Source organism: Leptonychotes weddellii, chromosome 5, assembly GCF_054177405.1.
Source record: "Leptonychotes weddellii isolate Sample4059 chromosome 5, ASM5417740v2, whole genome shotgun sequence".
In the NCBI taxonomy this organism is placed as follows: Eukaryota; Metazoa; Chordata; class Mammalia; order Carnivora; family Phocidae; genus Leptonychotes; species Leptonychotes weddellii.
In genome coordinates this window covers 100,212,012-100,239,328 of record NC_138373.1, presented here as the reverse complement: position 1 = coordinate 100,239,328, position 27,317 = coordinate 100,212,012, and the positions used below count along the sequence as shown (strand labels likewise).

At 41.0% G+C, this 27,317-nt stretch overlaps 1 pseudogene; it reads right to left on the bottom strand.

The window, feature by feature from the left end:
• Nucleotides 1-1,621: 1,621 nt before the first annotated feature.
• LOC102737594 (bifunctional methylenetetrahydrofolate dehydrogenase/cyclohydrolase, mitochondrial pseudogene) lies at nt 1,622-26,594 on the bottom strand (annotated as a pseudogene).
• Nucleotides 26,595-27,317: the final 723 nt, after the last annotated feature.

Sequence of the window (27,317 nt, the reverse complement as noted above, 5' to 3'; positions counted from 1 at the left end):
TCTGACTTATCTCACTGAGCATAATGTCCTCAAGGTCCATCCATGTTTTTGCAAATAGCAGGATCTCCTTTCTCATGGGTGAATAATATTATATATACATATAAGTCACATCTTCTTTTTTTTTTTAAAGATTTTATTTATTTATTTGAGAGAGAGAGTCAGAGAGAGAGAGCACAAGAGGGAGGAGCGGGAGAGGGAGAAGCAGACTCCCCGCCAAGCAGGGAGCCCGATGCGGGACTCTATCCAGGGACTCCAGGATCATGACCTGAGCCGAAGGCAGTTGCTTAACCAACTGAGCCACCCGGGCGCCCCTCATCTTCTTTACCACTCATCTATCGACAGACACTTAGATTGTTTCTGGCTTATCTTTTGATGATTCAACTAACAGTGTCCAGGAGCATAAAGCAGGGTTGTATTCTGCAACCCCTTTTGTATTAGTTCAATATTAACGATTTGAAACTGACTTTAGTAAATGTGGATGCTTGTTCATTGTCCATAAAAATAGTTGAGTTTCTTCCTGTACACTAATATTAATGTCACAAACTGAAAGTGGCCTGGGGGGTGATGCATCCTATGATCACACCACTAACAGTAAAACTAGTCTTTTTTTTTCCCACACCACTCAGAAGTGTTTTATTAAAAAAAAAAAAAAATGAAACAAAAAAACCCTTTAAATCAGTAAGTCTGATTAAATTCAATATTAACTCAAGTTCTCAGAAACCCATCAGGGAAAGCCAACAGGTACATCAGAGAAAGCAGGCAGCTGCTGACAAGTCTTCAGTGGAAAAGTCAGTTGCACACTTACTTAAGCTGCCCTAATGATTATCAAGCCCACGTTTTGTTTTTCAAAAACAGGTTTCAAAGAAAGCACACGGACACCCCCAGTAGTACAAAGATGGAACAATGAAGTTCAAGGAAACAGGAAAAGCCAAATATGACAATACACACCAATAATCTATAAAATAAAATAAGTCTTTCCATCCTGGAAGAAAATGGGAAACCTCATGAATGTTAACACATAAAAAGAGAACCAACCCCTCTTGGAGCAACCCTAAACATTATCCCAATGACTAAGCCACAAATGACAGCTTAGGACACCATTAACATATAGTTTTTAGATACAATATGTAGTAAATTAGAGTATTTTTTTTTACTCAATTAGCATTTTTTTCTTTTGATTGTTTCCCTAATTTTCTCTAGCAACATTTTTCCTTTGGTTTGACCAGTTGAACTCAAAAGTTTTGGAACCTAAAGTGAGTATCAACTCCTACTGGAATACAACTTGGGAAATGCAATCCTAGAAAACGCAAATTTTAACTGAAGTGGCTTGACAAAGTTAAGCATCCATTCTCAGTGTGACAATGTCCGCCATATTAATCACTAGGTGAATGGCTTCTCTTGGCTCATCACATGACCCAGAATGATAATGGCATACTCTGTGGTGAGGTACTACAGAACTATATGTACAAACACCCACCTATTTAAGCTTTCAATAAATACAACCATTTTAAAACATCTAAAACCATTTCAGTAAAATAAATAAAAAAATATTGCATTTCTATTGGTCTGTTTTGCCTCTTGAACTAGCTTGGAGTGTTGTTCATGACAGAAGACACAACAGTTAATTAGTTGCTACTCCAAGCTCCGTAGGCTTCAATATTTCCTGCTCTTCAAGCCACAGCACCTTTTTTGCAATGATAATGGTATTCTTCATCAGCATTGCCACTGTCATGGGACCAACACCCGTGGGACTGGAGTGATGTCACTAGCTTTCTTTCTGACTCCTTCAAAATCCACATCTCCAACCAACTTGGGGTTAACAGTTATGGGATCCTGAAGTCTATTTATTCCCATATTGGTGACTACTGCTCCCTCCTTTAAAAAATTTATTTTATTTAAATTCAATTAATTAACATATAATGTATTATTAGGTTCAGAGATAGAGTTCAGTGACTCATCAGTCTTATATAACACCCAGTGCTCATTATATCATGTACCCTCCTTAATGTCCATCACCCAGTTACCCCATCCCCTCACCCCCATCCCCTCCAGCAACCCTCAGTTTGTTTCCTATAGTTAAGGGTCTCTTATGGTTGTCTCCCTCTCTGATTTCATCTTGTTTTATTTTTCCCTCCCTTCCCCTATGTTCCTCTGTTTCGTTTCTTAAATTCCACATATGAGGGGCGCCTGGGTGGCTCAGTTGGTTAAGCGACTGCCTTCAGCTCAGGTCATGATCCTGGAGTCCCAGGATCGAGTCCTGCATTGGGCATCCTGCTCAGCAGGGAGTCTGCTTCTCCCTCTGACCCTCCTCCCTCTCATGTGCTCTCTCTCTCTCTCATTCTCTCTCTCTCAAATAAATAAAAAAACTCTTTTTAAAAAAAATTCCACATATGAGTGAAATCATATGATAATTGTCTTTCTCTGATTGACTTATTTTGCTTAGCATAATACTCTCTAGTTCCATCCACATCTTTGCAAATGGCAAGATTGCATTTTTTTGATGTCTGAGTAATATTCCATTGGAGGTATATACCACATCTTCTTTATCCATTCATCTGTCAATAGACATCTAGGTTCTTTCCATAGTTTGGCTATTGTGGACATTGTTGCTATAAACATTGGGGTGAAGGTGCCCCTTTGCATCACATTTGTATCTTTGGGGTAAATACCCAGTAGTGCAATTGCTGAGTTGTAGGTTAGCTCTATTTTCAACTTTTTGAGGAACCTCCACAGCGTTTTCTGGAGTAGCTACACCAGCTTGCATTCCCACCAACAGTGTAAGAGGTTTCCCCTTTCTCCACCTCCTTGCCAACATTTGTTGTTTCCTGACTTGTTAATTTTAGCCATTCTGACTGGGGTGAGGTGGTATCTCATTGTGGTTCCTATTTGTATTTCCCTGATGCCAAGTGATGTTGTGCTGCTCCCTCCTTGATCATAGCTGCTGTGATCAGATTTGGACTGCCTGCAGCAGAGACCACTATATCTGCAAGAACCGTATGTTTCTTCGGTTGCTCTTTGGGAGGGTTCGGATGAGACACGGTAACAGTGGCATTGCCTCCAGGGCATTCACACACCCCATCTGTGTGTAGTAGCTGTGCAGTGGGCATGCCAACATTTTTGACCTTCCAGCCACAACCACATTCTTCCCTGGGATTGGAATGCCAATTTGCTTAATTATTTCCTAGACACTCCATGAGGTCATCGGTAACATGGACTACTGTCCAAACACATTTGCCCTACACAAATGACATGAAAGCCATCAACATCCTTGTCTGGAGAAACAGCATTATAGATCTCTTCCTCGTCAGTGTGCTCTGGAAGAGGCAGCTGAACAAGGAGGCCACCTGTGTTATCATTATTTAATTGAATTTATTGATTCAATTCAACAGGTCTTCCTCTGAAACTGAAGCCGGTTTCACAATGGTGAGGCGATTTCCACATCTGCAGCTGCCCTGGTTTTGTTGAGGTTGGAGGGGTGACTTGCAGGATTCTCACCAACCAGAACCACACTCCCAACCACCTTGCAGCTTGTGGCCCAATGTCACCCATTCTTCCACCTCCTGCCACACTTCCTGCTTGATCTGGGCAAGTTTCCTTCCAGAAATGACAACAGCTTCATTTCGAATTACCGAGAGGTGGAAAGGGCAATGGCAGAGGCGGCAGCTCTTTGGGGGCCAGGGGGGCAGCCAGGGGACAGCCGGTGGCCGATGTGGACACGGTGGGGGGGGGATGCAGCTGCCCTCACCTGTGCCGGTGTCTGCCTGGTGAGTCTGGTCTTCAGTCAACTATTTTAATATTAAAATAATTATTATGTGGCTGTTCTCCAAATGTAGTGATTCTAAGCTTAATAATTCCATTCAACCAGCTAATTTTTAAATTAAAGCAGCAATATCCCAACTGTTTTAATTACATCCTCATGAGTGAAAAAATGTATCCGCATGCTCTCCCAATCCGTATGGATTTATTTATAAATTATATACCCATGCCAGGATATCAATATGTTATCTACATTAGAAAGCATGCATAAAACGGCAATTTAAAAAGATGACGTACAGATAAAAATGAGTGGTTTTTTTCTTACTTTACTCATTACTAGAACAATATCACTCAATTATGATGATGACTAAGCTGCTTCCTTTTAAAAATGCCTTGCTAATCCTGATGGCTTCATGCTCCCCCCGGTAGCTAATATAACAGGCACAACACAAACTCAAGGCATTAACGAGAGGGGAGGTAAATCCATATTTTAGGTAGTCTTCCTATTAAGCTTAAGTTTGGAGGTAGATGTTTGGTCGGATAGATCAGAACCTTGCTTTACCTCATAATGTGGCTGATAAAAAGCTCGCCCCTCTGAAGGATCAGAGATGTGCAGGTTGTGCCATTTCCTTTTTGTTTACTTATGCTTGTTATTTGGGGGGATTTGTCTTTAATCCTCTCCATTTTGTGAAAGGTAGTTTAGTTGAAACCAGATGCTCCATGCCATACACCCACCGAGACACATCTGAACTCCAACATGTGGCCGTTGGGTGAGAGTGAACAGCAACAACAAAAAATGTGTCAACTCCTTGCTTAGGGAACTTTCCACATCCCCATACCTAGAGAACCACGGAGGGGGGTGGGGTTGGGTCCCAGGCAGGTCACACCTGGCAAGCTGACCAAGCAGGTAAATAGTAGTACAACTCGACTCATTTCATGGTTACGTATAAATGTAGATCTAAGTGCATCCTGTGTTACAGGGCCCCTAGAGACTCCAGGCAGAAAGATATTTGCTACTAGCTCACCCTGGAAAGTTCACTGGGAACCACTGCTGCTTATAAATGGACGTCCCAGAAAGCTGCTTCTCAGGCGTCAGGTGCTTCCATCATAACTTCACAAGTTTGCCTTACCTATACATCCTCTGTACTCTTCATACTGATATCGATGTTGACGTATTTTTTTAAGTTAAATTTATTTAAAAAATTTTAAAAAAGAAACATTGTGCTGCCGGCATGAATGGAAAAATTCGTCTCACTTCCCTCTCTCTTGTTTCACAAACCCCCGTTCTTCTGACCACAGTCTGCACCTCGCAGCTGCGAGCCCAGAGCGCTCCTTGCCCGCCTCCCTGCAATACCCAGCATTCCGTGCGGCCCGGCGACGCCCCGGATGGGAAAGTGCATCGCACTGCACCTGTTGACGGGCATCTCCGCAATCAGTGCCCAGAGGGTGGGGAGGGTGGATGTGCTGGCCGGCTTGTGCCTTCACAGATCAACTTGTAGACCGTGTTTGAGGAAGCACCTCTTTTTTTGTTTACTTCTAGGAAATACAGAACCAAATATAAGACTCAAATATAGTCGTGGTATTGTCCTTATGGCTTGGGTATTTGGGCTAGTGTCCCTTATCACTCCTAACCCTGGGTCTTGATTTCCAACCATCAATTGTGTTTTTCTCAGTTCTTATTCATTGTTTGTATTTATGGTTTGCTGGCATTTTTGTGGCTGCATTCTTGTACCAAGCCACTGCAAAGCTTTGTGGAATGGGGCAGAAGTACAGAAGATATCTCACATGACATTCCCTGCCCCCAGAGGTCATTACTGACTTCATCTCTCATGAGGATAGAAGTCTGTGTATCTTATGGAGGACAGCAGTAAGGACGTGTTGGATGTCTTATTATATCTACTTCATGACATTTCACAATCTACTGTATAAATTCTACACAGAGACCGACCCGCTTATTACTCAAAACAAGCCTGTGTAAAGGGCACACCAAAAGAATGTGGTAGAAGTGTTAGATGGCCAGTTCTCCCAAGAGACCATTTTCTCTCTCTGTCTCTAGCTTTCTTTCTTTCCCTCCCTCTCTCCCTTCCTCACTCTTTCTCTTATCCCTTCTATTCCCCTCCTATCCCTCCTCTCCCCTTCTTCCCTCCTCTCTTCCCCTGTTTCTCCTTCATCCCCTGCCCCCACCATAAGAACAATCCTGGGCTAGCCTGCTGGAGGTTGAGATAAATCTCCTGAAACAGAACCAGTTTGTCACAGCTGAAAGCCATCTTAAAATTGCCAGTGGACCCCAGCTGAGCTCAGCTGAGCTTCTCCCAGAACCACCTAGCCATAGATTTGTGAGAAATCATAAGTGGTGGTTGTTTTTAGCCACTAAGTTCTGGGGTGGTTTGCTGTGTGGCAATAGCTAACTGATCTGGAGATTCAGAGGTTGAGGTTACGTGACAGTCTGTTGGTGGCAGAGCTAGGAGAAGAATCCGGCTGCTGCTTATTCCTGGTCTAGGAGTTTGTCTATCATAGCATACTTCTGAATCGATCCACCCGCCTGCCCCTCGAGGAGCTGAGCTTTTGTCCTTGGAAGAGTGACCGATGGTGTATTCTGTCCCCTCATGGAGTCAATGGCGGCCACATGGATGACCGCATGACATCCTTAGGCAACGAAGGTCTGTTTAGATTTTGTAGAACGAATCTCTGTTTTGGAAGACATATCAAAAAATCTTTGGTGGTTCTGTAACTATCTGGCATCTCCATCTGCCCGTTTTTTTTACATAAAAATCTCATAAACCAAATCAAATTAGCTCTACTTGATTTTCCATCTTAACATGTAGTGGTAAAATAAAACATGCACATTGTCATCTGGAGGTCACGGAATACATCAATTCCCCATGTTGTTGTGACTCTGAGATGCCTTCAGGGAACGTTGGGAGGTGGCTCTCCCTCCCACTGCACCTTGGCTGGCTGCTTCACTTCTGGCTGTGGTACAAAATGTCAGCTTACGGCTGATACTCGGCTTGATTTCTAAGACCAGGCTCATTGGCATGCTTTGTAAAATCTCCTATCAGCGTAGTAAGAAAGGTCACTTAACAATGAGACAGTCAATACGTTTCCACCCCAAGAATGAAGTTTGGTGTAAAAAGAAGTAAAAATAGTGCCAGGAATAAATTATCAGCTTATCAACATGTTTATTAAATGCATCATACTTGGAGCACCAGATGTGAGAAAGGCAAAGGCTAAATGCCAGCAGCAGGGTTGCTAAGTAAATTATTTCTTGTTGCTGGTAATGAGAGGTTGTACTTGGTGGGAGTTGCCATGAAATTATATGTTTCTGCTGTTTTGTTCCTCAATGAACCGTGATCAACTCTAGGAACTGTTTGGATTAAGTTTTCCCTTTGGTGTTGATAGAAAAGAAAATTCCCTCTAAAAGAAAACCTTTATAAGCTCCAATTTTTTTTTTCTGAATTCACAATTTCCTTATGTCTTCATTTTGGGGTGTTGGTGACAGAGCAATACATGAATTCAACTGATTAATAAATGTATCAAATGTAATTTTATGATTACCTCCAAGTCTCCCTTTTCCTTATACCTTGCAAAAAAACTACTGTTGACTTGAGTTATGCTCAAGACTTAGAATGGGCAGAAAGAAAGAAGATCCTAGAAAGATGAGACTTTATTAGCATTTTCAAGTCATATGTCTGCTGGAGAAATGGGAAAATCTTACAATAAAGCTGCTGATTTGATTAAGAAGACTACTAATTACACACTGTAGCAACACCCTCATGCACAATCTCCTATTCATAGATCTGGCATTTTCCCCATTTCTTGTTTAGAAAAACATTTTCTGGCTTAGTTGAGAAGAACAAGTCATTAGAAGCTCCAGTAAACAATTCTGTGTGGGGTGTCCATTTGAGCAAGCAGCTGTCCTTTGAAAATTGCCCTTTATTGTTTGAAGCTCCCAATTTTGCAGTCAGGAGGTCGTATAAAATCAATTAAGTCAGAGGATCTCTGGGTAATCAGTTCTAAGAACTGTTGCCCCAGCTGCGATTATTTGCTGACTGTGGCAGCTTACCCCTGTTCCTGTCACTGGCGCCCACACATTAGCCTTCACCTCCTGGCAGGAGTGTGGTCCCGCCCCCCTGAGCTTGTCTCCTTCGCCACCCTTGCTGGGTGGGCGGTTGGGCGCAGGCTGCCAGTCCCTGAGACTTCCCCTGGCTGCACTCTCCAGAGATGCCAGGAGGATGCCCTGCTGGGTTAACAGGTTGTGACTTTCACTTCCTCCTCACTGGCAGGTAGGAAGCTGGAAGGAAGGACCGCAAATTGCTGTGTTGCTATGGCAACCAGAGCTGCTCTTCAGAAAAGCTGTTGAAGAGAAAAAGCTTCTCTAGTCTTCTGATTATCCTTCTGTATTTTCCCCCTTTCTTCTCTCCTTATTAGGCACCTCAAGCAATCATTTCTCCTAATAACTCTGTACACCTCCCCCTTAAGGAAATCACTCACACCGAGGCTTAAGCAACTGACAAGTGTTCATCCTTTAATTTAAGGTACAAATTCTTAAACCAAAAGAAGAAACTCTCATAATATCGAATATTCTGATTTTATGCATCATTTGCCTGGATGAAGAAGTATTTTTGATGTAGAGGGTAGAGACTTCTTCATTTATTCATTCACCAAACATGTATTAAATACTCACCAATAAGTACCAGGTGAAATGCTAAGCCTTGAGGATTCAGAGACAAAGAAGACATTGTTTCTATCTCAGTCTGGTGGAAAGGCAGATATGAAAATAAATAGTCACAATAAGGTAGTGCTGGTGTCTGATAAAAGCCCATCTGGCCCTGTGGGGCCTCAGGGATGGGTGAGTCATTCTGCTGGGAAGGGTGTGAGCGTCAGGAAAGGCTCAGTACGCAGGCGAGTGGAGAGGCACGCACAGGTGTGTGGTATGTACCCCTTACACGCTCTCCTGAGTTCATTCTCTCAGTTTCATTTACTGGCTAGTGGGTTGAGACCGTAGAAAGCCCAGGCAGTCTTTGTGAGATAAAGTGTAAATATGATTCAAAGAAAGCTGGGGTGTCACTTGTGAGTGTTTGGAAGCCACATGGAGATGGTAGTGACGGAAGCTGGGAGGCTGGAGGCTGGCAATGAGGGGAACCACTTGGGGACCCTCATGGGGGAAAGTCCAGGCTAGAACATTCAACTGGACCTGGGGGTGGGGGCAGAGTTGGGGACAACCGGAGGCTAGTGTGGGAGGTGTAGTTGGTGTGAGGTGATCAAGCCCGTGGGGGTATGGGAGCGTGAGATTGGTGGGGACACCCATGAGAAAAGATCCATCTGACTATTATGAAGGCCAGGAGTGTAGTGGCATGGTTAACAGCTGGGCTCGGGAATTCAACAGATGTGGTTTGTCTCTGCTCTACTACCACTAGCTGGAGCCTTTGAACAAATAGGAATCTTTCCGGGCCTGTCTTCTCAGCTGTACAGTGGGGAATTAGAGATCTGTTATGGGTTGAATTGTGTCCTCCTTCCCAATTGACATGTTGAAGTCCTACCCCCCTCCCGGCATTGTGTTTGGAGATAGGGTCTCCAGAATGTGACTCTATTTGGAGACAGAGTCTTTTAAAGTTTAAATGAGCTCATTAGGGTGGGCCCTCGTACAATATGACCCATGTCCTTATATGAATTTGGACACAGACACAGACAGAGGGAAGATAATGTGAGGACCCAGGGCGAAGATAGCCATCTACAGCCAAGGAGAGAGGCCCGGAGCAGCCCCTTCCCTCACAGCCCTTGGTAGGACACCTTGATCTGGGACTTCTAAGCTCCAGAACTGTGAGAAAATAAATCTCTTTTGTTAAGTACCACCCAGTCTGTGGTGCTTTAACTAATACGTAGAGTTGTCGTGAAGATTAAATAATTTATATAATATAGCAAAACACCTGATAATATTCAGTATGTGGTAGCTGTTATCAATAACAATGAAATTGGCTCCACTTTAAACAAAAATAAATCCTAACTCACTTGCATTATTAGACTGATAAGGCTATCAAGATTACTTGTGTCTCTGCTTAACTGAGTGTCAGAGGGTCCTTTTTTTCCATTCTGATGTTTAAATCTTTTAAATATGCCTCATCCATCCTTATACTGATTAAAATTAAAGCTTTTTTTTTTTTTTTACTTACAGGCCCGAGTGCCTCTATTTAATTGCAAGAGATTGAAATTGAACGTGTCCTGCTTATAGAAAGAAGTTTTGTTTTGTTTTGTTTTTAATAAGTCAGTCAAGTTGTCAATGTTTTCTAATGACTTGCTTCTTTTTTTTTTTTCACAACAGAGTGCTGAAAATTCCAGTTAACTTTAAGGTTCTAGGCAATTGAATAAATCCAATGTGTCAACATTCTTTGCTTTCCTTGGGCGCATTCTGCAAAACACAGTCTTACATAACTGCTCTACATTGTGAGGACTCAAACTTGTGTCTGGAGCTTTAATTATAATAAAAAAACATATGCAAATTACTATCATTGTCTCTATTTATTTTGGACCAGCTGCTTCTAAATAATTAACAAACAAATCATGTAAATGTACTTAGGAGAAATACCAGGCTCGGAGCAGAAAACAGAAAAAATTGAATTCTGTTTATAATCTTCCAGATTATGCTTCTCCATTGCATTTATAAGAGCTGGTACCAAACAGTAAATTTCACTTTATCATTACCCTGATCTGACATTTCTACTTATCTTCTAAGAGTGAAATTTATTTAGTTTCTTTCTCTCCCTTGAGAAGAAGGTTATAAACCACAGAACAAATGATCTTTATGGTTCTTATCTACCCAAGAAAAGTCTGTGCCCAGAATTTCAAGGAAAGAAGAATGGGGAAGGAAGATTATGGGAAGATGTAACTCAGACTGCCAGGAGGAGGGAATACAGGACCTTTAATGGGTAGGGTGGATTCAAATGCCATTTCTACCAACAGGATGTGAAGCCTAGTGCACTACTCCTTGAATCTGGGCTGTACTTTGCAACTAGCTTTGGCAAATTGAACAGTGTGATTTCCAAGCAAGGCCTCAAGAGTACTTACAGCTTCTGCTCTCATTTTCCTGCATCATTGTCCTGAGATTGCCATGTAAAGAAGTTTGCTTGAGTCACCTGGAAAATGACAGAGCACATGAAAAGAGACCCAGCTGACAGTCAGCACCAACTGCCAGACATATGAGGGAGGCCATCTTAGACTATCCAGCTCCAGTCCCAGGCAAGTCCAGGAGAAGAATAATCTAGCTGAGTCTAGCCCATATTGCTGTCCTACCAGATTGAGAGTCAGTAAAAGGAATGTGGTTTTAAGTCACTAAGTTTTGGGTTATTTGTTACACAGCAATAAATATCTGATACAAAAGCACATAGAATATTGACAAAACATTTTACAAAATCCAACAGTCATGATGAAAACACCCAACAAAAATTTACAAAAATTGTAAAGTTGTTAATTAAATGTGTAGATTATGTAAAACATACTGACTAGAAAATATAAATTGAATTTGGCAAGGCAAGGGAAGGCAAACCTGAAAATAATCAAACATTTTAGGTGTAGAATACAATTTGACCTATGTAGTTGTTTCAAAACTCATCAGTTTCTTGAAAATCATTGTTAAGGCTGATACAAAAAGTACATTTCTAGTTTTACAGATTCTAATTTAATGGTTAAATTACTATGCATTATGCAGGCTGTAAAACTGGTCTTATTTATTTTATATACTTTTCTCATTCAGAACACTTTTCATTACGTTTCATTGTGTTGAAAGGACGGTCTTATGCACTGTTTCAGTGCCTTATTTTGAAAGCAATCTTTTGCTAACAGTTAAAGAACTGTTGTCTTAAGAGTGAAATAATAATTCATTAAAAGGATCTGTGAAATAAAAAAAAATCTTATTAGAAGTTAATTTCCTTAACCTGATAAAAGCTATCTATGAAAAGCCCTTGAAGAATATCATACTTAATTGTGAAAAACCGAATGCTTCCCCTCTAAGGTCATAAACTCAACAAGGATGTCCACTCTCACCACTTCCATTCACCATTGTGCTGAAGATTCTAGCTAAGACAATTAGTGAAGAAAAAGAAATAAAATGCATCCGGATTGTAAAGGAAGAAATAAGATATTCTACTTGCAGAAGATATGATCTCCCATATGGAAAATCCTAAGGAATCCACTAAAAAATTATTAGAACTGACAAATGAGTTTAGGAAGGAGTAAGATGCCAGATCAATGTACAAATATAATTGTGTTTCTATACACTTGCAATGAATAGTCAGAAAATGAAATTAAGAAAACAATTCCATTGACAATAGCATCAACAAGAATAAAGTACTTATATATTTGTTTAACATAAGAAATCCAAGACTTGTATAGTTAAAACTGTAAAACACTATTGAAAGAAAACAAAGATCTAAATAAATGGAAAGACATCATGTTTATTAATGAGAAGACTTAACATTGTTGAGATGGCAATACTCCCCAAACAGATCTACAGATTCAACAAAATCCTTACAGTCCTTATCAAATCACAGCTGACCTTTTTTGTAGAAATTGACAAGCTGATCATAAAATTCATGTAGAAATGCAAAATACCCAGATTCGATCAAACAATCTTGAAAAAGAAGAGCAAAGTTAGACTCACTTCCAGATTGAAGAAGTTACTACAAACCTACAGCAGTCAGGACAGTGTGTTACTGGCTAAGTATAGACATATAGGTAAGTGGAATAGACTTAATGGTCCAGAAATAAACCTTCATATTTATGTTCAACTGATTTTTGACAATGCACCCAGATAATTACACAGAGAAAGAATGGTCTTCTCAAGAAATAGTACTGGGACAAATGGATATGTACATACAAATTAATGACTTTAGAGCCCTACCTTACACCACACATACACAGTAACTCAAAATGGATGATAGAAGAGCTAAAACTATAAATCTCCTGGAAAAAATATAGGAACAAATCTTTACGACTGGGTTAGGCAACTGTTTCTTTTTCTTTCTTTTTTTGTTTTAGAGATTTATTTATTTATTTGAGAGAGAGCGAGAGAGAGGCAGAGGGAGAGGGAGAAGGGGAGAGAGAATCTTAAGCAGACTCCAAGCTAAGCGCAGAGCCCAACATGCGGCTCAATCACATGACCCTGTGATCATGACCTGAGCCAAAATCAAGAGTCAGATGCTTAACTGACTGAGTCATCCAGGTGCCCCCAACTGTTCCTTAGACAAAAAAATCAAAAGCACAAGTGACAAAAGAAAAAATAAATAGGATTTCATCAAAATTATAAACATTTGTGCCTTAAAGGACACCATCAAGAAAGTAAAAGGAAAACCTGCAGAATGTGAGAAAACACTTGCAAATCATATTTCTGATAAGGGACTTTTATTCACCATATATAAAGTAACTTCCAACTCTAATAAAAAGAGAAATAACTCAATTTAAAGATGGGCAAAGGATTTCAATAGACATTTCTCCAAAGAAGATCTACAGATGGCCAGTAAGGACAAAGTAAAGTGCTCTACATGACTAGTCTTTAGGGAAATCAAAACCACAGTGACATACCACTTCACATCCACTAGTCTGGCTATAATAAAAAAGACAGAAAACAGGTATTTGGAAAGATGTATAGAAATTGGAACCCTCTATACATTGCTGGTCAGAATGTAAAATAGTGTGGCCACTTTTGAAAACAGTTTGGTATTTTCTCAAAATGTTAAACATAGAGTTACCATATAGCCCAGCAATTCCACACCTAGGTATATACCCAAGAGAAAGAAAAATGGATGTCCAGACAAAAATGTGTACATTCCTGTTCAAAGCAGTGTTATTCATAATAGCGAGAAACTAAAACAACCCACATTTCTATCAGAATGGATAAACAAAATGTGGTATATCCATCCAATGGAATATTATTCTGCCATAAAAAAATGAAGTACTGATATGTGCTCTGACATGGGGGAACCTGGAACACTACTACACTGAGTGGAAGAAGCTGGTCATAAAAGACCACGTATTGCATGATCTCATTTATATGAAATGTTCAGAATTGGCAAATCTATAGAGACAGAAAGTCTGAGGCCTGGGGGTAGGTGGGGGGGGGTTGGAGAATGTTGAGTGCCAGCTAGCAGCCATGGGGCTTCATTTTGAGGTGACAAAAATGTTCTCAAATCAGATTTTGGTGACAGTCGCACAACTTCAAATAAACTAAGAAATCACTGAGCTGCACGCTTTAAATGGATGAATTTTATAGCATGTGAATAATATGATAACAAAGCTATTTTTTAAAAAGTGCATAGGTGCTTACCCATCTATACAGCATGTTTTTGCCATCAATGCCTCTGCCTCATTCCATTTTCAGTGTCCAAGAACGGTGTGAGCTGGGTGTCACTCGATAAAAGAGATCTTCAGTGACGTCTCCTAAAGGCCCCTCCACAGATAATACCCAAATCTCATTTCAGATAGATGGCTTACCCAAACAGGTCTAAGGTGACAGGCTTCATGGCTGCAGCAAGTTTCCATGGTGTGTCCTCATGCCAGCCACTGTGATGAGCTGGGACATGGCGGGGGGGTGATGTGGGGGGAAGGGACCCAGTCCTTTCCCACAGGGAGCATCTGGCCACCTGGAAATTCAGACCTGCAGACAATGATGGGGCAGAGTCTTATGACTACAGTTCCCTGAGTGGTGGAGGTGGCAATGCAGAGGGTGAGGGACGATTGAATTTGGAAGAACCAGCTAAGAGTCACTAAGAAAGTGACCTATGAGCTCGGGCTTGAGGACTCGGTGGGGGCTGTCGAGTGTCCAGGGCTGAGTGTGTGTGAGGAAAGGGCATCGCTGGGGAGCTCTTTCTTCTGTCGTTCTCTGTGCTCGCCACCCCTCTCCTCCCCACCCCTACTGGTTTATTGTGTCAGCTCAGGGCTCTCTTCCCATGGGGGGTCATCCTAGAATTGCAGCTCCAGCCGCAGACGGAAGCGAAGCTGGAGCCGGGTCCTGACTGTTCTCGATGTCTGCTTAGCTGTGTGGCCTTGTGTAACCTCCAGACCTCAGGTAACTGCTGGTGGCAGCTTTTATTTCCGGCCCTCTTTTGCTGTTGGGACAGCCCTACCCCAGCCCCTGAGTTTTAAGAAGCAAGTCTGGCTCCAGGTCCCTCCCTTCAATGAGACACTGTTAGTCTCTCTGATCTCATGGGACCTAACATGTCCGGCTGTTCGGCCTGCTCTGGAAACTGAGGCCTGTGACTGCTGCCTGCTTATCACTTTGACTTTCTGCTCCATGTTGTGCCCTCAGAGGTGTTATTCTTGTTTTCGAAGCTGACAAAGTTCTTTTGGTTTTCTTTTTATAAGTTCATGCCATGTCTAAGAGGGAGACCAAGCGTGAATTTACAGTGATGCCCTTGGATGATATACCCCAGTCAGGATGTGATGCACTGGTAAGCGAAGGCCAGTGATCTAGGGCGGATTGGATACCTAGATAGGTTACCAAAATAAGTTACAACCTAATCTGTGACCTAAAAGAAAGAGCATTAATTTTATGAGGAGCTCTCTGATAAAAGAATTCCAGGGGGAAAGAGCTTTGGGAAATGGCACATAGCGTATTCTACTCAGAGATTCAAAGTGAATATTAGCAGACTAAGACTCTGAAAAGTCTTATAGTAAATAAACTTCTTTGTCTTTATTTAATCTGGTATTTCTCAAATTTTCTTGACCATGTAACAATTTTTTTTTTCCATAAAGCCCATTAATAGCTCATGAACACTTTGGCAAATACCGGCTCCAAAAATCCTCTCGTTATTAACATAGAATCACATTGCTTCCAAAGCTAGTTTCTAGAAGATGTAGGAAGAAATGGATAGTGTATCAATTAAAATGAAGTTTAGAGGGTGCCTGGGTGGCTCAGTTGGTTAGACATCTGCCTTCGGCTCAGGTCATGATCTCAGGGTCCTGGGATCGAGCCCTGCGTCGGGCTCCCTGCTCAGCGGGAAGCCTGCTTCTCCCTCTCCCTCTGCCTGCCACTCCCCCTGCTCGTGTTCTCTTTCTCTCTCTCTGTCAAATAAATAAACAAAATCTTAAAAAAAAATAAAATGAAATTTAGAGACTCAGAAGACTCTAGGCCCATTTAAAGTCTTTTGGCTCCTCTCTTTGCTCTGAACAAATTTTCTAACAGTCTCTCAGAATTTGGACATGGTTTATTCTGGAACCACTCCTTCTCTGGTTAGAAGGCTTCCTGGGGTGCCTTTGCATGGCAGCTCTGTCCTGCTTCAGTTGCTATGAGCCTCAGCTTGTCAGACAGCTGGCTTGCTCGTCTTGTCTCTGTTGGTGCCCACTTTTCACAATGAGCAACTGTAGGGGGCACAGGAATTTCTCTTTCAGCTCCCGAATGGGTTCCAGAAGAAAGTGAGCTCTTGAGCAAGATGAGGGCTGTTTAACACTGTCCATTCCTGAAAGGCACATATGCTGTTTGCCTAACTACGGACTCGGCAATACCCACTGCGTGATGGGCACATGGGGTTCATGCGCTGGTTCTCCGCTGCTGGTCTGCCCCTCCCCCGTTTCCATTCCTAACCCAAAGGATCTTTAAGAATCTTCTGAGAGCTAAAGACAAGAGTAATGTACCTAAGCTCCCACGCTGTCAGAAAATGCTTTCTGTTTAAATGTTTGTCTCCTCTGCTGGCCACTAAGGATAGAAGCTGTGTCTCATTTCTCTTATTTCTTCCACAACAGGCACAGATGATAATCCATAGTAGCTGCTCAGTAAATAAATGTAATATGAATGAATGCTTTCCATAGGGGTTAAAATAATTTTTGAATAATATCAAACTTCTAAAAAAGTACATGAGGGATCCCTGGGTGGCTCAGTCTGTTAAGTGTCTCACTCCTGATTTTGGCTATGGTCATGATCTCAGGGTGGTGAGACTGAGCCCTGCGTCGGGCTCCACGCTCTGTGCAGTCTGCTTGGGATTCTCTCTCTCCCTCTGCCCCTCCCCCTGCTCGCACGTCTGCTCTCTCTCTAAATAAAATCTTAAAAAAAAAAAGTACTTGAATCGGACAGTGATCATTACCAAATATTTGAAATAGTAGTTTCTCCCCAAACAGTAAGATGACAGGGATTGATTCTTAACTTGGGTCCTCAGTCCCTTCTCTTCTAGCCTCCCAATCCCTAGCTTTTTCTTTTGAAAAAAATGTGAACTGCAGAAAAGTTGAAAGAATAATATAGTGAATACCCGGAATACTTTCACCTAGAGTCCCCAATAATTATCACTATTATATGCAAGAAAATTAACATTATTTGAAACACAGTCCGTATTCTAATTTCCCCAACTGTCCCCCTCCCCCAACCCTTTACAACCGTTCCCTCCACCTCCCATTCAAGATTCCATCAGGGATTTTGCATTGCATTTGATGATGGAGGACCTGCCACAGGGCTCCACAGGGCCCGGAATAGTAGCACCTCCTTAGTGGGCTGGGCCCGCTGACTACTCAGGACGCTATTTTATTATCCAGCGTACCTCGCCAGGTCCCTCTCTCCAGCTTGTGCTGCCTATAAATTACAACCAGGTTTCTCTGTGTTTTCAGTTTGTTAGAGATTTTAATGAAATAGCATTTAAGATGCTGACATTCCTAAGATGAATAAATCTTACCCAGCCCAAACAATGGTGACTTCAACATTCCCGATTTTACTTCCTTGTGTACAAGGAGTCTAAAAATAGCAAGTTTCCTATTAGCCCTCCCTTCCATCATCACTAGAGTTTGGTATTTGTTCTCATGGTAGAAAATGGCTGCCAGAACTTCAGCCATCACATCTGTGTTTCAGGTAGTAGGACTGAGAAAGGGAAAGAGAAGGTCTGGTCCCCGTTTAAAAAGGAAACTCCCTGGAAACAGCACATCATGCTTCTTACATCTCATTGTCAAAAAAGTAGTCACATGACCACAGCTATCTGCAAGGGAGATTTTAAAAAAATGTAATCTTAGCTAGGTGGTAATGTGCCTAGCAAAAATTGGGGTTCTGTTACCAAAGAAGGACAAGGTATTGGGTGACAACTAGCAGTCTTTGTCTGCCATATCTCCCTTATTGGGGGGTGGTGCATAGGTCTTCAGCTTAAAAAAGATTAAAAATTAATACCCCCTAGGACCCGTATTCGTTGGTTCTGGTTCCTTGGGGAAGATGCAGTATTAAGTGTTGTGAGGGCTTACATTTCCCATTTTATTTAACAATATTAGGTCTAGGGGGGAGTAAATATTTATCAATCGATTTAGAATAAAAATTCTTCGTCATTTCATTAAAACCACAATAATTTATGTAAGCATGGTTGAGAAAGCATGGGCTTGGGTCAGAGAGACTGGGTTTGCCCTGTGTCCACCGTGAAGGTCCAATGGTACACCTGAATGGGTTCAATAACTAGTTAACAAATAGTAACTGTTCGCCCGCCTTCCTGTCTTCCTGTCTTCCCTTCTTCCTCTCTTCCTCCCATCAGGATTCCATGTCCTGGCAGAGAGGCCTCATTAAGATCTGCTGCTTCCCAATTGCTCTTTAAAGCCAGCTGTGTCTGGCTAAATGGAAAAGGACGCGGCCAAGGGGCCATTTGCTGACTCGTGTGCCTCTCTGGGTGAGGCTGCCTGATCTCGAGCTTTAAGTAGGACACTTCTTATGTGAGGGGGGAGTTTCAGTAAGAGCTTAGAATAAACATACCCTCCATTTTTTTTGGTTGGTTTTGTTTTCATGTAGCAAGCTTTCAGCTATGGAGGCGGTAGGAAGAGGTTCAGTGAGTGATTTAGGTTTCCTGGGCCCCTGACTTTATGTAGAGTGCACCTTCTTTCTGAGGTAGACCCACAAAAGGCTCAGGAACATCCCCTTCAGTTCCAGACAATTCCCAGCTCAGCTGTTTCTCTGGAAACCACTGCCTGAATCATGTAAGCTGCTGAGCACAAAGAGTAGAAGGGGAAGCTTTTTTGTAAAACATCTGTACAGCGTCCACTTCGAGCGGGGATGGGGAGTGGTGGGGAAAATGAATGGTTATTTTGACAGGCTGACTCTTTAAGCTGAGGCACTAAAAGTACGTTTCACATTGTTAAATACAACTTCCCTTCTTTACTCAAAGCTGAGATGTGACAATGGTTGATTATTATGTACAGGCTACTGTATTTGACTCTTTCTTAGTAGTTCACATGGGAGGATATTAATCACAGATATCTTCTGAGGCTTGGATAGAGTGATTTTGGTCTTCTTAATAGGTTTGACATGAAATTGGGGAAGTACCTACTAAAATGTTGACAACCTCGCCACCATGTTAGGAATATTTATTATCTTTGGGAATCTCAGGGACTAAACATATGAATAATTTTGGGGACTACCTCTTTAGCTAGATGCCTTTTAAGTGGAAGGATTGATTCTTGATTCCCTGAGTAGTAAATGTGGAGAACCAGAGTGGTGAAGTGGATAGAGTTTTGGATTTAGAGTTGGACACGTGGTTGAAAGCCCCGCCTTAGAAATTGGAGTGAACTTGATAAGGATCACTATGAGATTCATGATAAGTAATTTGGGGGTCAGGCATTGACTCTGGTGTTTCAGCTATGCTCTATTATTTAATTCTGACACTGATTCTAGAAAGTGCTTTCACTTTAATCTCAAATATTTGGTTAGTCTCACAGTTAGATCCACCTGATGCGTTCCCCTATGCTGCATGTCTTTACATGGGACACTTAATGTTATTTTTGTAACCATAAAAACTAAAGCCACACACAAAAGATGGCAGAGCCAAAATGAGAAGTAGCTTAGGTCCATGATCATACCATAGAACAACTCTCCCAACCTTGGACTAAAGAACATAGGACTTCTGGTAATATGAGGAAAACAAATCTCTATGTGTTTAGTTTCTCTTGGTTGGGTTTCTGTTATTTGTGGCTAAATACATTTCTAACTGATGCTGCCCCTTCCCCATAAATTGTGTATTGTGATCGCTCAGAAAGGGAGACAGATTAGGCAAACTTTCATGTAACACAGTTTGAATATAAAGAAATGTGTTTTTCTCCCCCTCTCACTTCCTTTTCTGAAATGGTTCCTTGACATGTGTTTGTTATGACAAAAGGAATTACGTTCAGAAACCAGGACTCTTTTTTCTTTGCTATAATGTTGATGATTTCTTCAATTCTAAAATCTTTTCCTGCTTCTCACAATTTGGTAAAAATTAAAGATGATGTCTTCCTTAGAGATCAGCAGCTTTTGCTCCATTTATGACAAAAATCATTTAAAAATGAGAATTATTAAGTTATTTTTTCTGACATAACTATGTTTGCTGAACAATTTGTGAACAAATCAAACTGTAACCTTTTCTGGTCCTGAATGAACAAGGTTTCCTACAGCTTTAAAGGCTGCTGAATTTTTTTAAAAATTCACTAAAAGTATCCTTAGAGGTTTATAAATTAAAAGAGACTTTATGGAAATATCAGCCAGTTGCAATTCATGGGGACCTTATTTGGATACTGACTTGAACAAACAATATGTTAAACAAATTTATGAAACATTAAGACAGTAGTGGAATGTTTGTGACTTTTATGGAATTATCATTAATTTTTCGGTGTGGTGATAATAGTGTGATGATATTTTGGAGTCTTTATCTTTCAGAGATACATAGTGAACTATTTATGGACAAAACATTTTAAATTTGTCCATGAACTCATAACATGGCCATGAGGCTCATTGTTGATTCTGGGCACTAAGGTTCATTGTTCTAGTCTCTCAGCTGTTGTATACAGTTGACATTTCCTGTAATAACAATATGAAAGCAAGCAAACAAAGGTGATTAGAGGAGTGATGGCATTACAAAGGAAAAATTAATTGGGGGTTCCACACACTGTCCCAACAACAAGTAAAAAGCTGAACACATTGAAAAATCAATAAGTCTTCCAGGAGCCATGAGAGAAGTGGTGAAGCAGGGCACACAGCAGCCCTCAGGAGTGGAGAACAGGCAGCAAATACAGAGAATCACAGCTTACCTGAGCAGAGACTCAGAAACTACCATGGGAAGCAGTGCTGGGTAGGCAAACCACAACTGTAATTGGCCAATTGCTGGAGGCTCTGTGTGGACAAGTCCGAGTTAAAAACTCCACAGTCTTTAGTTTTTTTGTGAGATTTACCTCTAGGAGCTTGTTCAGGTTCTTACAGTAAATATCAAAGGAAAATCCCCTCATGCTCTTAGCCAGGGAAAGGGGAAAAAAAATCATTTTGAAATACACCAGAGCACTCTATCCCTAACAAGGTCTGTCCTCAGGAGAAACTAGTTAATGAGACCTGACCTGCTGGGCTGTTATCAGAGCCTAACTGACCTGGGGAAATTCTAGTCTACTCTAGTCATCCTCGTCCACACAGAGGGAGAGAGAAAAAATTTAAACACCTGTGACGTTCACAGTTCAGAGGCATTGGCTCACTAAAGACTGAGACTTAATCATAAGACTGCAGAATGCCCTCCCCTCTGTGCACACCTTACCAGCACGTTGCTAAAGGCCTACTTACAGCAGTTCCTTTTACTTGGTATATCATGTCTGGCTATCAAGAAAAATATTATAAAACATACTCAAAAGCAAAAAACACAATTTGAAGAGACAGAGCAAATATCAGAACTAGATATGGCAGGGATTTTGGAATTATCAGACCTAAAATATATAACAACTATGATTAATATACTAAGGGATCTAATGGATAAAGTAGATAGCATACAAGGACATATGGGCAATGTAAGTAGACAGATGGAAATCCAAAAAGAAAACCAAAAAGAAATACTAGAGAAAAAAAAAAAAGCACTGTAAAAGAAATGAAGACTGCTTTTGATGGGCTTACTAGTAGTCCACACATGACTGAGGAAAGAATTTCTGAGCTTGAGGATATCTCAATAGAAACTTCCAAAACTGAAAAACAAAGATAAAAAAGTCTGAAGAAACAGAACAGAATGTCCAAGGCCTGTGGAAGAACTACAACAGTGTAACATACATGTAATAGGACTGCTGGAGAAGAAGAGAGAAAGAAACAGAAGATGTATTTGTAATATAATTACTGATAATTTCCCTAAATTAATGTCAGACACCAAACCACAGATCCAGGGAGCTCAGAGAACACCAAGCATGATAAATACCCCCAAAACTACACCTAGGTATATCATTTTCAAACTATAGGAAATCAAAGTGCTGAAAAAAGCCAGAGGAAAAACACCTTCATTATAGAGGAATGAAGATAAGAATTACAGCTGACTTTTCCTCAGAAACCATGCAAACAAGAAGACAGTGGGGGGCAATATTTAAAGTGTTGGGAGAAACAACTACCAACATACAATTCTGCATCCTTCAAAAATGAAGGAGAAATAAAGACTTTTCAGACAAAAATTGAGGAATTTGTTGCCAGTAGACCTGCCTTGAAAGAAATGTTAAAAGAAGTTCTTTAGAGAGAAGGAACATAACATAGATCAGAAACTCAGATCTACATAAAGAAAGGAAGAGCATCAAAGAAAGATTAAGTCAGAGTAAAAAAAACTCTTATTTTTCTTATTCTTAATCGATCTCTCTCAGATAATAGTTTGTTCAAAATAATAATACTAATATATATATAATTATATATGCTTATATGTAAGTGAAATGAATGACAATGGCACAAGGGATGGGTAAGAGGAATTAATTATTTTTGTTATTATAACGTACTCACACTACCTGTGAAATGATACAGTGTTATTTGAAAGTGGACTTCTATGAGTTGTAAATGTATATTGCAAACTGGGAAAACACTCCTGTGTTTCTCCTTTGTGTTTACACTGCTATCATACAATAATTCTAATTGTGGGATTTTCCATATGTCAAACAATTTTGTCAAACACCAGCTGGTTGTCCTATAATTTGATTTAATTCAGACACTAACATGAGTTAGTGCAGACAATACAGGTTAAGGGCTCAGTCCCACAAGACTGCCTTCCACTTTAGGTGCCAACCACAAGTAGTAGGTCCCCCGGTTACCCACAACTTCTGCTGACTTGGCTGCAAATTGGAGGTTTCCATGATCCCCTCCTTGAATTCAATCATTTGCTAGAACAGCTCATAGAACTCAGGGAAACACTTATTTATATTTACCAGTTTATGTTGCATAATAAATATGTTTATGTTTATCAATTTCTATTGTATAATAAAGGATATGATAAAGGATACAGATAAAGAGCCAGATGTAGGGTGAGATCTGAAAGGGTCTTGATCACAGGAGCTTCTGTTTCTGTGGAGCTGGGCTGCACCCCCCTCCTGGCATGTAAATATGTTCATCAAACTGAAAGCTCCCTGAACACTGTACTTTTGAAATTTTTATGGAGGTCTCATCATGTAGGTATTATGGATTAGTAACTCAATCTCCAGCCCCTCTAACCTTCCCAGAGGATGGGTGTTGGGGCTGAAAGTTCTGAGCTTCTAATCATGGCTTGATCTTTCTGGTGTTCAACCCCCCCATGCAGGAGCCCACCAAGAGTCTCATTAGAACAAAAAACATTCTTATCACCCAGGAAATTCTAAGAAATCTAGGAACTTGGAGTCAGATGTTCCTAGCATAAATAAATGGAGAGATATTCCATGTTCATGGATAGGAAGATTCAATATTGTCAAAATGTCAATTCTTTCCAACTTGTTCTATAAATTCAAAGAAAACCCAAACAAAACCCTAGCAAGTTATTTTGTAAGTAATGACAACTGATTCTGAAGTTTGTATGAAGAATCAAAAGACCCAGAAGAGCAAACACAATATTGGAGAGGAAAAATTAATTTGGAGAACTGACATTATATGCTTTCAAGACTTACTATAAAGTTACAGAAATAAAGATGGTATGGTATTGGTAAAAGAATAGACAGATAGATAAATGGAATAGAATAGAGAGCTCAGCAATAGACCCACATAAATATAGTCAACTGACCTTTGACAAAGAAGCCAAGGCAATACAATGGAGCAAAGGTAGTCTCTTTGACAAATGGTGCCAAACAACTAGATTACCACAGGCAAATAAATGAATCTAGACATAGACCTTACATCTTTCACAAAAATTAACTCAAAATCAATCATACACCTAAATGTAATATGCCAAGCTATAAAACTCCTAAAAGAAAACACAGGAGCAAATTTAGATAAATTTGGGTATGGTAACGACTTTTTAGTTATATCTAAAGACATTATCAATGAAAGAAATAATTGATAAGATGGACTCGATTAAAGTAAGAAAAACTTCAACCCTGTGATAGGTAATGTCAAGAGAATCAGAAGACGAGCTATAGACTGGGAGAAAATATTTGCAAAAGACACATCTGATAAAGGACTGGTGGGAAGGGATGAATAGGCAGAGCACAGAGGATTTAAGGGCAGTGAAAATAGTTGCTTTGATATTATAATAATGGATATATGTCATTATACACTTGTCCAAACCATAGAACGTATAATACCAAAGCAAACCCTCATATAAACTATGGACTTTGGGTGACTATGATGTACCAGTATAAGTTCATCAGTTCTAAGGAATATTTCACTCTGGTGAGTGATGTTGATAATGGGAGAAGCTCTGCATGTGTAAGGACAGGGGTATATGGGGAATCTCTGTACCTTCCTCTCAATTTTGCTGTAAACCTAAAAACTGCCACCAAAAAAGTTTTTTTTAAAGTACTAAATAGATTGAAGTCAGAAATGTTACTCACCTCTTAAAAAATTGGGAAAAAAATCCCCAATTTTCTTCATGAGAACCTTCATATAGCTAACCCAGCCTCTAAAGACCTCTCGTGTGATGCTTCTTACATCATAGCTGTTCCAGTCATTTTCCAGTTTCTGGACTTCCATTTCAGTGATGCTTTCTGTGGTTTATCAGACCCCCAGCATAGCTTCTTGCACAAAAGGCAGAAGATGCCAATATCCTGGGAACTCAGAAAGACAAAGGAGAATTGAAGGGAGCTGCCTATTAGAATGCATTCCCTTCCAAACTAGTTGTGCACATATGCCCTGGAGGCCAGAAGAAATACCAGCTGGTCATGCTGAGTCCATCCCATGAAGTGCAGTGTGTCTCAGCCCTTGCCCCTCAGTGGTGTGATCTGAGAGGCTGAGCTCCTGGAGGGCCACCGTGGATCTCTGAGTGTTTCCCTCTGTAATCCCCACCACTTGCACCAGACAAAGGCAGGTGCTTGAGCGCTTTTAAAGTGAAATATGTCTGTTCTTGAAAAACACCTCTCTGGAGGGTCCAAGGGAGGATGTTACATAGCACAGCACATGGCTCCATTCCCCCAAATCACTTTTAGAGGTCTCTCCCTCCCCTACAATTCTCACAAAAGCTGCCCTCAAATTGTCCCCCCTCCTCCTGTCAGGTCCAAGCTGCACCATCCCCGACCCCTCTCCCCATACCACTCCCCACCCCCCCCACCTCCGGCCTCTGGTTAGGACCCTTTTTCCAAATAGTTTAATCTCTAGACCCAACCTCTTTAAAAGAGAGGAGAGAGAAAATGGTAAATAATATATTTATAGTTTAATATTTTTATTCTAATTCAAACAATACAGAAGTGCCAAATAAAATATTAATATTTCCTCATGCCCTCTTCTCCTCAATCCCACTCACCAGATTTTAAAGATCACCCACAAAGATGGCCTTGGAGCCTTCTACACTCTCCTCTATTCAAAGGTAATCATCCATTTCTAGATCTGTATATAGTTTCAGCAGAAATAGGAAAAATGGATCTTTCAAAGCTGTCAGATGTATGTGCCCCTTGTTCTAGGAAGAGATCGAGCTTTTGTTTAGGGAAACAAAACCCTTTCGTGGGCTTTTTGTAAATGCAGAGCCACGGTCTAGAGCCCAGTTCACAGGGAGAGACGGAGACTGAGAAGCACTAAGCTGCTTTGCATGATACAATAAAAGGATGTCCTCAGTAAGTGGAGAATGGTATGACCTGGGATTCCTTAAGAATCTTTGAAAATATTGGGAGGCCCCTGGAATTGGGAGGCTACTATCCTAGAGGATGAAGGCTTGAATCATCTGGATGTCATAGGTAAGGGTGGCCTGGGAAGGCCGGAGAACTGGGAGCATCAGCTGCTCTGAGACTGTGCTGTATACACTCTTTTGCACCTTGGTGCTTCTCCTCAGCATTCTGACACATCTTCCCTGTCCAAGCTTAGTGGGCTTATCACAACTTCTCAGTGATAGTGAGTGAAGTAGCCGTCCAGAATACAAGGAGATAGCTCATTAGTAGGTGAAAATAAATGGATATTACTGGGCAGGGAAGTAAATTAACTTTGCTTCAAATGTAAATGTTCCTGCAGGAGCTGGAAGTGCATTTTAATGACCTTCTTATGGCCAAATATAAAACACATCAGACCAGTGCCTGTCTTCTTTTCTAGACTTTAATTTCCTCCTTTGAACAAAAGGACAATGAGACATCTGATTCGGAAAAGAATGTGTTGCACGGTTGTTAAATGTGAAGGGGGAAAGATTGAGGCTCTAAAAATGTGTGCTCAATTTTTTCATCAACAGGAGGTCTCTGCAAAATTATCGCCCTCAATGAGGCTCTGTTGTTGGGTTATCAGACGTCCCAGGCCCTCGGGAAATGAAAGGACTTGAGGTTGGTTGCCGTCTGTTGCTGGGCACCGCCCCCCCAACCCCCAATGCCCTTGGTTGCCCTTTGGACTGGCTCCTTGCCTCGGTACACACTTGGCCTTTCTCCCAAGTCCTGTCCTCAGGACCTGTGGGCTCTCCAGAAACACTCACCTGCTGTTCTAATTCCTGAGACTCCGCTTGGTCATGAACAGAAGGTTCATCTTGGAGTTTAAGACCTGGGCTCGAGCCTTGTTTCATCTCTGCCTTTCAAACTGTTTTATGCTCTAGGAAGTGGATTAATAGTAGGTCCTTACAACCTTAGAATGGTGATGGGTGATAATGGATGTGGACACACTTACTAAGTTTTTGAGAGTTATAGAAGAGCAAGACATTTGGCATTTACAAAAGCATCTGGATTTACAACCCCTGTCACAGTGGTGATGACTTCTTAAATGTCATCACCATCTGGGCCTTGGATAGGTAAGTGGTTTGATTCACAGTCCTGGGCTCCTCCCTCCTTCCATGATGCCTTTCCTGGCTCTTGTCCTTTGTCCATACATTCAGTCCCCCATCACCCATTTCTCCAGGATGCTGCTGAGGAAGTTGTGTTCTGAACTCTTACTGAGAAATTAAACAAAAATAATGGCCTGATGCCTTTATTGTTCCACATGATAACTGTGTATATCTATCTCATGAATCTTATTTATTGTAAAGCAGTGTAACGGTAACAGGAAATGAAAAAAACTCCACCACCGTTCCACCCTTGACCATGCCAACCATTTCCATTCCTTGAGTTCCCTGCTGGTCTTTGTCCATACGCTACTGGCTTTACAGAGCAGTAACTCATAGCACAGCTACAATACAGCCTCTGCTTTAGTAGTACGAGTATGTTAGTTTGCCATGTTGTTACATAGCTCTCAGAATCATAATATTTAATGGTCATATGATATTTCATACCATGGCTATATTAGGACTTATTTA